This window comes from Musca autumnalis, unplaced genomic scaffold (assembly GCF_047663935.1).
Source record: "Musca autumnalis isolate F117 unplaced genomic scaffold, ASM4766393v1 scaffold_3, whole genome shotgun sequence".
NCBI classification, from domain to species: Eukaryota; Metazoa; Arthropoda; class Insecta; order Diptera; family Muscidae; genus Musca; species Musca autumnalis.
In genome coordinates, this window is record NW_027411866.1 from 206,797,759 (window position 1) to 206,811,136 (window position 13,378).

A 13,378-nucleotide genomic window follows, 5' to 3' on the forward strand; every position below is an offset into this window, starting at 1 on the left:
AAAATAGAAATCATCCGAATCCCATTACAACATATGTCTTAAAATTTTTGTAATTGAACGTAGTCTAATACAGAAAAATTTAAGGAAAATCAAAGGGGTCGAACATCTTTAAAAATTTATTTTAAATATTAAATCGCGAAAATAGCATCCAAGCCCACGTTGCAAAATTTTTTGCTATTTTTTATTTAATAGCTGATAAAACCACAGAACATACAAACAAAGATTTTTTCAAATTGGATCAATATTAAAGAAGTTATGAGTATTTCTTTGCGTGTAGTTTTGACAGAATTTGCGGTTTTCAAGGCGCGATATCTCTGGAACCGTTAGTCAAAAAAAAATCTGAAAATATACTAAAATGCTTTGCTAATGAGCAGCATCACCACAGCAAAAAATAAAGGAAATCAAAAACCTCAATTTTAAAAAGTGTCCGATTTCACTCAGAAATCCCCATATATTTTTTATTTTTAAACAATGATAACACTATGCAACACTGAAAATGCAAACAACTTCTAGTATGCCTTTTATGATAATACATATTTAGACTACAAAAATCCTAGTAGGGTTTTGTCCTGTCAGATCCAGTTCGTATTTTATGGCCGCATCTAAACCGGGCTAATATTACATTTTTTGCATTTTTCGGGCCTTTATCTCAGAAACGATTAGGAATTTGGCCTTGCTGTCGTAGGCAATATTGTAGCCTTGAACTAGTAGAACTTATACCTTGAACAGACCATATAAGAAAAACTCCATCTAGGGCATCAAAATCTATAAAATATAGAAAATTTTACATAATTGCTGATATTCTGATCAGTATCGGCTAAACTATTGGGAGTTGAACCAAGTAACCTTTTGCAAAAATCTTCCAAATAATGTTCTCAAAAATTTTTTAGAACATTCTGAAACTCTAAAATGCTTACTTCATGTTGTTTCAGCGGTATTTTGTATTATACCTTTTACAACACGTATTTCAAACGCAGTTCACATCAACAGTTTATTCTCGTATTTCGGATTTCACTACATTATTGGCATTTTTATTAAATCGTCGTTGAAATATGTACTGAAAACAACGGCATAGAGGCATTTTACAACAATGACATGTTCTGAAGAGTTGTGTATTACATTCCAGGGAATATTGTTCCAAAAGATAATATTCAGAAAAAAGTAACGGTTTTGGAGATACGGTGTGAAATGTATAAATGAATGAAATGTTCGAGTTCATTATTTCTCCATATATTTTATTCTTGTTCTTATCTACAAATTTGCTTCAGAGGTCAGAAGAAGATTCGCATTGGTTTCAGAGATGTAGCCATAAAATCCGAGCTGGATCTGACACAACAAAACCCAACTAGGGTTTCTTGTCGTTTGGGTCTGTACTTTCAAAAATCCTCAGTTCGAATTGTTTGCACAAGATCACCTTAAAAATGTTGCACAGTGTAATTAGTATTCCTTAGTATGGTAGAACCATATGATGGAGGCATTTTGACATTGAATGTCACCTTTTTTATTACTGCGTTGGCAACTCTAATCAAAAAACCACCCTCAGGTGCTAATTCGTTCTTACGAATGGTCAGGCGACTGCTAAATATGTAGCGTGGTTGTCGATTATGCCTAACGCAACAAAGATTAGGCGTAAAAACGAAATAAGCAAAAATGTACAAAAATAAATATGCGTTCGGTTGCTTATTTAGTCGTGTGTGTCAATATTGTGTAGCAGTTGAAGTGTACAGCTAATGCTAATGTTTTAGATGCTGGCTTTTAAACCCTGAAAAAATATATTTTTGGAATAAAATGTTAAAGTGTTAAGGAGATTTCTGAAGGAAAGCATTGGCATAGTCCATATTGGAAGTGGATGTTATTTTGGAGTCATTTCTTTTCGATTGTGGCGCACCATCCAGACATTTAAGCTGGTCACTGTATAACTTGGAGGTTTTGGACTACTACGCCATGAAGGATGGACTCATGAAAAACATAATATCGCTGTAAACAGGACCACTTAAAGTAGCGTGGGTATAAGTTTTCAAAGGATCTTCGAAGATATCGTAAACTGCACTTAAACAAAAATTTTGAAATTTTGTGGTGAAGGTACCCGTAGGGAAATAAGGCATCTCTAACATATGTCCCAAACATTTTTTGCAGTAAACATATATTTGTTTACAACCATTCCCAAATGTTTGGGTCCTGCAAACAAATTTATGTTTGGGTGCAAACAAATGTATATTTTTGGGGGCAAACAAATATTTGTTTAAATATAATATACATAAATACAAAGAAAGCCACAAAAAAAAAACAAAAACATGTAGCAGTGGGCGCTTGCTGAGAGCAAGGGAGTGTAAATTTTAATGTGAAACACATTGAAATGTATGCGCTCTTGCTCTAAGTCATTGACGATCACTTCCTTACGGTAGCTTAAAAACAAACCACACGTATTCTCTCTTTATTTCTTATTTGCCATTGCTTAGTAATGGGGAGAGTGTCTTACCACTACTAACACACGAACTATTCTGAGCACCCCTTCTTTAAATAAGCGCTCACATTTAAAAATGGTGGTGGTTGAAACGCACTGAAATACCAGGTAACAGAAGGAATGGACCGATATGGCTCATCTACAAAAATAAACAAAGTTTGGTCAAATTATTACGAATGGCAAATTTTGGACCAAATCGGTTCATCCGTTCGAGAGTTATCGTGCGTTCCTGCCACTAAATATGGTTTTCGGTCCATTTTCTCAGGAAGTGTGGATTTTCACTTAAAAAAGTTGTACCTTCGTTAAGGGGGTAGCGAGTAGAAGTTATTGTAAAAAGAATCAAAGCTAATCGAAAGAAGGCCTTAAACTGCACTTTTCCGAAATTTTGTGTGAGAGGTGCCCGAACGAGTGGAACGATAGAATCCATGTTGGAACCTCATATTGTCTCGTAGAAATTTCACGATGATCGAAAGTTATTGTGCGCACAATTTTAGCGAAAAGTTTTGAACTTTTGTGGGGAAGGTACCCGAAGGAGTTGACCCATTTGACCCATCCTCGAACTTAAACTAACTTTAGACAAAATATTAAGATGGCCAAATTTTTGACCCAATCGCTTAATCCGTTCGAGAGTTATCTTGCGCTTCTGTCTGACAGACGGACGGTCGTAGCTTAATCGACTCCAAACATACTTGGGGTATAAACTAGGGATAGGCGATGTGAGTCACTTTTGTAATTGTGTGTGTAAACCTTTTTCACTCCGTGATTAGTCATTAGTGAAATCTCTGAAACTCGGGCAATTAGTTTTCACATGATTGAAGAAAGTGCGGCCTTCAGAGGTAATGAAATCGGGCGGTCTGCTAATGGTGACAATGGTGGTGATGGTGGTGATGGTCTGATTCAAGAGAAACTGTGCATTGCCAGGTGACGTCATTTATCAAACCATGTGACACGATGGTTATGTCTGGCAAACTGTGGCACTCCCCCCTTTTTCTGGCAGACGCACCCTCATTGACCATGCAAAGCGTGGAGCTATCAATCTATTCAGGACTTCGGTAGATATCACTTTTTCAATACAAAACTCTTTAGGTTATGATAGCTAAATTAATTTAATTAAATAAAACTCTCAGAAATAAGTGACCTGAGAACAAGTAAATAAAAATTCATGGCATGAGCCCGGCTGCTCCGGCTGAGGTTCGAACCTCGGTCCTCTCCATCAAACAGACAATGTTGTCGAGGTCTTAGCGTTCTAAGCCACTGGCAATCTATCAAACTTCCGAACTGGAAGGCCTTACAATTCATGAAGGAAACGAATCTTCGACTGTCAGCTTTTTATTTTTCTTCAGGTGTAAATGTTAGTGAAATTACAACATTAGTGCAGTATTACTTTTAGAGAATAACGTGGAACAAAGTTTCGTATTCGATGCCTGAGAATGTTCTCTTTCAGCCCATATATAATTTTGTACCCGTCCCCTTCCGCCCGTTTAACAGTTTTTTATATGAGTTTTACGAAAAACGTAGGAATATTTTTTTTTAAAGTTAACATATTATACATTTTCTGAAAAAAATCGTTTCAACTAAAAGAATATCTCTATCCGTTCCAAAGTTACATAATTTTAACCAGAAAAATATAATATATAGATATTTTCTCTGTACATGTTGATTTTATATGTATATTTTATTTTATTGTTGGTGCAATTTAACGGTCTTTGACAATATGCAGTTGACCTTATATCATCTATATATTTTTACTTAAAACTTTTTGATTTGTGGCTCGGGCGGTCCTAGGTATTTTTAAAAAGCTACGCTATACCCAAATTTCATGTCACAAAAATGATGGTAACTTCATCTGTACATTCAGATTTCAGATAATTGAATACACAAACCTATTTATTTCCATTATTTTGTTTACAAACACCTGAACAAAAAAAGGAGAAGAAAAATAACAATAATTTACCCGAATTCTTGGAAAACTAAAGAAGAAAATACAAAATGTTTGTTTTCCTTCCTTTGAGTTTATGATCATTTTATTTTTGCTTGTTTATTGGTACATTACGTGTTGCAAATGTCCAATTTTGTACGAACAATTTGTCCTTAACTTTATGTGTCCTACCTGTGTCGTCCCATCTACTATTCAGGGTCCATGTAAATGTTTGCAATAATGATAAGTGATGGACAATAAACATAGGAATTACATGTAATTCAGAGGCAATATGTGAAAACTTATTGTGTACAATTGTACATTGTTGATAAAATTTTATTTTCACATTTAAGACATATGTATGACATATTAAGCCACATTACTTTGCAAGCTGTAGAAGCCATATCTGAATTTTCAAAATATAAGTTCCTCAATATAATTTTATCAAACAACTACGGTTACGCCAATATCCAATACTCAATTACATCATATACTATACAGAATAATACAATACAATCATTTACGCACATTTCAAACCAATCGACTAGCCCAAATGTTGATAACACTGTGACTCAAATTGAGTTCAATGTCTGCGGGATGGAATATAATTTTAAGGTATGAAACTCCACTAAAAGTACCCAGCAAAATTTTATTACCAAATCCATGGAAGCCATACAGATTGAATGGACAAATATTCATCACTGTAAAAAATTAAATTTGAAAGAAAAAAGTTCGATTCAGAGAAGCCACTCCACAGCCGATATGTCTGATGAGCTGCTACCAACGGCAAAACCGGTCACATAATGGTGGTTATGTGTGTTCGAATCTTCGGCTTTCCTTTTTGACTTACAAAAAATCATCGGTCATGAAGCTCGAATCCAACGAGAAATTAATTAAAAATTAATATTAACAAGCAAAAAATCATTAAGTTCGGCCGGGCCGAACTTTTCATACCCTCCACCATAAAATATTCATTCCTGTCCCCAACTTTAAGTGAGTACGTTAAAATGTCAGATAATGTACATAAAATGCTTCATTCATATCGGTCTGAAAATGTAGCTAAAACCGTCAAAATACCGTAAATCGGGGGGTACCGTTATATGGAGGCTATACCAAAACGTGGACCTATGTCCACAACTTTTGTTATATAAGTTTACTGACATTTAAGAACCCTAAATGTCAAATTATAGCTACACCGGTCTGAAAATGTAGCTAAAAACGTCAAAGTACCGTAAATCGGGGGCTACCGTTATATGGGAACTATACCAAAACGTGGACCTATGTCCACAAATTTTGTTATATAAGTTTATTGACACCTAAGAACCCTAAATGTCAAATTATAGCTAAATCGGTCTGAAAATGTAGCTACAAACGTCAAAATACCGCAAATCGGGGGTACCGTTATATGGGGGCTATACCAAAACGTGGACCTAGGTCCACAACTTTTGTTATATAAGTTTAGTTACACTTAAGAACCCTAAATGTCAAATTATAGCTACATCGGTCTGATAATGTAGCTAAAAACGTCAAAATACCGTATATCGGGGGGTACCGTTATATGGGGGCTATACCAAAACGTGAACCTATGTCCACAACTTTTGTTATATATTTTTATTGATACATAAGAACCCTAAATGTTAAATTATAGCTAAATCGGTCTAAAAATGTAGCTAAAAACGTCAAAATACCGCAAATCGGGAGGTACCGTTATATGGGGGCTATACCAAAACGTGGACCTGTGTCCACAAATTTTGTTATATAAGTTTATTGACATTTAAGAACCCTAAATTTCAAATTATAGCTACATCGGTCTGAAAATGTATCTAAAAACGTCAAAATACCGCAAATCGGGGGGTACCGTTATATGGGGGCTATACCAAAACGTGGACCTATGTCCACAACTTCTAATATATAAGTTTATTAACACTTAAGAACCCTAAATGTCAAATTATAGCTAAATTATAGCTAGTAGCTAAAAACGTCAAAATACCGCAAATCGGGGGGTACCGTTATATGGGGGCTATACCAAAACGTGGACCTATGTCCACAAATTTTGTTATATAAGTTTATTGATACTTAAGAACCCTAAATGTCAAATTATAGCTAAATCGGTCTAAAAATGTAGCTAAAAACGTCAAAATACCGCAAATCGGGGGGTACCGTTATATGGGGGCTATACCAAAACGTGGACCTATGTCCACCAGTTTTGTTATATATGTTTATTGACACTTAAGAACCCTAAATGTCAAATAATAGCCAAATCGGTCTGAAAATGTAGCTAAAACCGTCAAAATACCGTAAATCGGGAGGTACCGTTATATGGGGGCTATACCAAAACGTGGACCTATGTCCACAAATTTTGTTATATATGTTTATTGCCACTTAAGAACCCTAAATGTCAAATTATAGCCAAATCGGTCTGATAATGTAGCTAAAAACGTCAAAATACCGTATATCGGGGGGTACCGTTATATGGGGGCTATACCAAAACGTGGACCTATGTCCACAACTTTTGTTATATATGTTTATTGCCACTTAAGAACCCTAAATGTCAAATTATAGCCAAATCGGTCTGAAAATTTAGCTAAAAACGTCAAAGTACCGTAAATCGGGGGGTACCGTTATATGGGGGCTATACCAAAACGTGGACCGATATAGCCCATCATCGAACTTGACCTGCCTGCAAACAAAAGACGAATTCTCCCAAAATTTCAGCGTCCTATCTCCATTTTTGTGGATGCTAGAGTGATTACCACAGACGGACGGACGGACGGACGTGCTCAGATCGACTTAGAATTTTACCCTGATGAAGAATATATATACTTTATAGGGTCGCAAATGAGTATTTCAATGCGTTACAAACGGAAAAACAAACTTAATATACCCTCCATACTATGGTGGAGGGTATAAAAATTATCTGCGCCCTTTTAGACAAAATCTTTAAATAAATAAGCATATTTATTAAGCACATATTTTTGCTTTGTTGGTAGTTCTACATATTTGGTAATCTGAATTTGACAATTTAGGGCCGGTCTAGATATGTTCGTTCGTCTATCTTTCTAGTTCGCATGATAGCTCTCGAAAAGGAAATACCATTGGGTCGAAGTTTGTACTACCTTATATTTCTTCCAAACTTAAATCAAGTTCGGATATGGATTATTTCTGTCTATTCCTCTCTCACAAATGTTTAACAATTTTGATTAAGTGAACTTTTGTAAAGCAGTTTTTTGCTCCCGATAACAATAAATATGTATTTTCTCGGGGACAAGTCCATACTTCGTGATGTGAAACGCCTAAACTAACTAAAACAAATGATGAGCGCTATAACTTTCTCGTAATATTTCTTCCAAACGTACATTAAGTTCCATAAAATTTTATAATGCAAAAGTTTGAGAACCGTACTGATAGTCAACTCGTGGTCCTTATGACCTGCGTTATCAATATTGGGTATTTTTCCCAAATTGGGTAATTTTTATTTGAAATGGGGAGGAATTGGGAATATTTTGAGCAAATCTTAAAAATATTTGAGAATTTTTGGGGAATTTCATTTTTGACTAATTACTTCAGATTATCTGATCTTTGAATAGTAGTAGCGCAAGCGTGACGCACAAATGACATATGCACAGTTGTAAAAATTGATGACATAATGCGAAATTTATTCCTTACTTTTCTTAAAGTAAGGTATAACAAAAAGGGATTTTATGTTTGAAAGCGATGCACATTGCTAATATGCATTTTTTCCCTGTGCAATCGAATATTGAAACCATTTATAAAGAAACTAGCCGACCCGGTCCGCGTTGCTGGCTCTTGAAACAGTTTTATGTTATGTTTATGTTTTAGTTTAACATACCGCCAAAGAACTGAGGACTTGAGGCATGCATTTATTTCATCTGCTGGAGTACATTAACTGGAAGTGTTTGTCTGAAAATTTAACGCGGATTGTTTCATAAATCCCCTAAGAATCGTTCTAAATCTTCTAGGGAAATTGTATGTGCAATCTTACATTCGTTCCAAATGATAACTTATACTTAATATTGCATGTGTGCACTTCATTCAAATGAATGTCCAGCGGAAATTAAGGCTCCACTGTATCGTCCTTCCACCTTCTTATAATGTATGTATACTTGAGCTATCGATATGTACCCCGCCCCCTCCGAAATTCAAAAAAAATATATCCTATTTTCACCACTGTTGTTCCCTGTACATTCTCTGAGTCTATACGGAACATACATTCTAAAATACACACCTTGTCTATTATATAAGATGTATTTTTACTAAACTCTCAAAAAGAGTATAGTCTAAGACTAAGATCGAGTAACATCGATTCGTAGGGTGAAAGTTCAGAGGGGGAGGTTCGGAAAGTGGAAGTTAGGAATGGGGTGGTTCGGAGCTGGATGTTTAGGATGGTGGAAGTTCGAAACAGGGGGAATCGGGGGGTGAAAGTTCGGAGCAGGGTGGTTCGGAAGATGGAAGTTAGGAAGAATTAACTAAATCGTTCGTGTCAGTTTTGCTAAGATTTCTTGTTTAAAAAATGGGGCATGGCGGAGGTACCCAGCCCTCCGAAATTCAACAAATATGTTTTCACCACGGATCCTCCCTCTACATTCTCTGACAATTTCAGGAAAATCGGTTCGGTAATTTTGGATATACAACATTTTTAAAAAGTGGGCTTGATAAAGTTGGGTTTTTAAAAGAGTATGGCATGGGGGAGGTACCCCGCCCCCTCCGAAATTCAAAAAAATGTGTAGCCTATTTTCACCACGGGTTTTCCCTATACATTCTCTGAAATTTTGAAGGAAATCTGTTCAGCCGTTTTGGAGTCTATACGGAACATACAAACATACCAACATACTAACATAAAGGGTGTTTTTTTAAGCTAGATAGAACTTTAAATTGTAAAAAGTAACACAAAAAATTAAATTTTGATGAAACTTTTTTTTATTTGTTTCAGTATACTCTGACAAATTATCATGAATAGACTCACGCTTGAACAACGCTACGAAATTATCCAAATTTACTTTGAAAATCAGTCGTCGATTCGCTCTAGAGCAGTTGGCAAATGACCCGTTGTTTTATCGCAAAATTGTGTTCAGCGATGAGGCGCATTTTTGGCTTAACGGGTTTGTTAATAAGCAAAATTGCCGCATATGGAGTGAGACCCATCCACAAGAGACCCTACAGACTCCATTACATCCAGAAAAATGCACCGTATGGTGCGGTTTTCACGCTGGTGGCATCATCGGACCTTATTTCTTCAAAAATGAGGCCGGAGTTCGCGTTACGGTCAATGGAGATCGTTACCGCACCATGATCAATGATTTTTTGTTTGAAAATATGGATGACATTGATCCGGAGGAGATGTGGTTTCAACAGGATGGCGCTACGTGCCATACGGCGAACGCAACCATCGACTTATTGAAATCAAAATTTGGCGATAAGTTGATTTCGAGAAGTGGACCTGTCAATTGGCCTCCAAGGTCGTGCGATTTGACACCTCTCGATTATTTCCTGTGGGGCTACGTGAAGTCACTGGTTCATGCTGATAAACCAGCAACAATTGATGCCTTGGAGGCCAGCATTGTTCGTGTTATTCGTGACATACGGCCAGCAGTGCTCGAAAAAGTGGCCAAAAATTGGACGTCCAGAATGCACTTCGTCAAGAACAGCCGCGGTGCCCATATGCCCGAAATCATTTTCAAATGTTAATGTCACGCATTGATCTTTCGAATAAAAAAAAAATTTGATTACAATTTAATTTTTTGTGTTATTTTTTACAATTTCAAGTTCTATCGGGCTTAAAAAAACACCCTTTACATACATTGTCTTTTATATTTACATAAGAAAGAAGACGAGGAAGATATGTATTGAACAAATAGTGGAATCGATCGAAAACGACTCGGCATATTTACCATTAGGAGCCATAGACCTAGGCTTTTTTGAGTAAGCAATTATTAGAGTTAAAAAGACCTATGCCGAATATCTTAAACGCTTCTTAATACAATTTTGCCCCAATATTTGCAACTCACTGGGTCAACACAATTTTAGCTCTATAAGAACCTTTCAATTTCAAAACACACACATTTTTTATAATTTTTATTTTGCTCTTTACTGGATTTGAACATAAGAACTTCATTTGCATATTTCTGGCTTTATAGGTACGTAAAGTAGCAAAATTTTCACATTTTCACTTAAAGTGATTCAATAGCTGATTCATCCAGAAAAAATAACAGTTTGTGGGTCAGTGGAATTGTCGGTTAGGATTTCATCGTCAATGGCGACCGTTATTGCGCCATGATAACCGACTATTTGATGTCTGAAATTGAAGCTCGTAACCTCAGCGACATTTGGTTTCAAAAAAAAAAAACGGCACCATTTCCCACACATCGCATCAATCAACGAATTTATTGAATGAACACTTCGGTGAGCACGTTTTTGATAGAGCTGGCAAACTATCGATATCAGCCCCATTCGATTTTTTCGATATTTTAGTTTCAAACTATCGATAAAATCGATACTATCGTGGATTTGTCACCCTATTAATTTAGAATACAAAATGGCCGACAAACGTGTTTTGTTTACATTTGATTGAAATAACTTTCAATTTTAAAACGTCGCACATAGGTTTCAATCAGGAAATTTTTGGCCAAACCCCTATTTTTGAAGTTGCAAAATTTTAATTTGTTTTTGCGCAAAATAATAAAAAACACATCAAGTCAACCGAAAATAATTAGTTTTTGTAAATACCGTTAGTTTCCGTTGATTGGCGCAGTACCAAAGTTGATTCTTTTTTATGTAAAACTAAAACAGACTTTGTGCTGTGAAATATACAATTTGTGTTGTATTGCGTCGCTGCATAAATGTACAGAAGTGAGACCAAAGTTATTATGAATCGGGAAGCTGTTAGTGATTACTTTCATAATATTTACAAAAAGAACGAAGAAATTTGTAAAATTAGCGCAATAAAAGCAATGTTTTTATATATATTGAAAATTATTTTTTACAAATATTTTTTAAATATATTTAAACTTTTAAAAAAATGTCCAAATTTGTCCACCTCCAAATCGAATTTGGAAGCTAGCAGGGGGTCTGTACTAATAAATTCAGAAGTAAAATCGTGCTCAAATTTGCCACAGCTAAAATAAAGTGGAATTTTCTATTTTAAGATGGGAGAATTTTTTGTAAATACCTGTTGTGACTGTACGTAGTATCCAATTGAAATAGAACGGTAATACCCACATCTATTAACCGATTTTCCTTAAAATTCATATTTAAGGGTTTCAGAGTGTAGAAAACAAGTATGTATATTTTTTTTGCAAATAGGTCAATTTTTTGTCATAGCCACCACATAAAAGTACCGTCCGATTTTAGATATGTTGTGGATTTTAGCGACACTTTATGACCGATTCGGCTGAAATTTGGTATTTGAAATTTGGTATCTTGAAGGATATGAATCCTTCGTACCAAAAATTATTAACATAGGTCAATGTTTTGGTTTAGACCCCACACAACGGGACCACCCTGTTCAACAAATTTTGGCAGTTTTTGGTCATTTTTTGTCGAAAAAACGTAAGAATTGCTGTTTGTACACATTTATTATAAATAATAATTAATTTCAATACAAAATGGACGTTGAATTAGTTTTGGCCAGAAAATTTCTATTTGGGACTATTGTGCGTCGGTACATTATGTTTTCGTGCTCTGGAGGTGGAGTTTGAAGAGATTTGTTCTAGCTCATTTTGACGAAATCAAAATATTATTTCACTTTCTATTCTTACTGACTCGTCGGCGGAGAATAGTTAAAAAAAAAAATAGAAAAATAGTTTGAATACAAAACAAAAATTTATCATGGGAATTAAGTTCCCTAAAAATAAAAAGTCCTTTTGTAGTATACGGTCAGAAATTGCCAAACCCGAACGCAAAATCAAATTCAGAGGGAAAGTGTTATGGATCGTCAGAACGCTTTTCATTTTCTTAGTATGCTCTCAAAACCCTCTGTTGGTATCATAAATTCCGATTCAGCTGAACCTCTCTTGTTGATTCGCGGAAACCCTTATGAAATTGGGGTTTTCTCCCATTGTTACATCTGGCTTGATTTTGCATTTGTTGACTGGTGTCAAAATCATTGAAGTTGGTGACACTCCCAAGGATCGTGCTTTGTTCAATGGTGCCCAAAAAGTCTTTGGTATGGTTATTACCATTGGTCACGCCATTGTTTCTGTCATGACTGAAATGTATGGTGAACCATCTGAAATAGGTGTCGGTATTTGCTTCATGATCATCATCCGAAACCTATGTGTGGAAGGTCTTCTCATCCACCATCGATACGTGATACTGAATTCTAAGGTGCCGCTATTGCCTTGTTCCACTTGATGGCCACTCGAAACGATAAAGTTCGTGCTTTGCGTGAAGCCTTCTTCCGTCAAAATTTGCCCAATTTCATGAACTTGTTGGCCACTGCTCTCGTCTTTGCCGTTGTCATATACTTCCAACTTGGAAGTTCCAAGGTTTCCGAGTTAATTTGCCAATCACACCTGCACGTTATCAAGTTGTTCTACACATCGAACATTCCTTTCATCCTGCACAAATGATGGCCGTTAAATTTCAAGGTAACTTCTCCATCAACCTCCTTGGTGTTTGGGATGATGTTGGTGGTGGCGGCCATCAGCGCCATTCTCTTTAAGCTTGTAAAAAAACTTCATGAAATCGTTTTATTCGGTTACACAAAAAGCATGAATAATCAATCGCGACTGTTAAAAAAATTGCTTTAACAAATTTCTGGCTATTGTTTCTGCGGCTCCTATTTAGTGATGTCAAAATTTTCGATAGTATCGATATAAAAAACTGTTCATAGATATTGGTGTAAAAAATTAAGTATCGATAATATCGATATTTCCATCGATGGTTTTCCAGCTCTAGTTTTGGACCAGTCGATTGACCACCAAACTTAGTTTAAGTTAGAAGATGGCTTATATCGGTCCACTCCTTCCGGTAACTCC

At 35.8% G+C, this 13,378-nt stretch overlaps 1 pseudogene; it reads left to right on the top strand.

Annotated features, from left to right (window-relative positions):
* Positions 1-12,227: 12,227 nt before the first annotated feature.
* On the top strand, positions 12,228-13,062 carry LOC141398410 (protein transport protein Sec61 subunit alpha pseudogene; annotated as a pseudogene).
* The last annotated feature ends 316 nt before the right edge of the window (positions 13,063-13,378 follow it).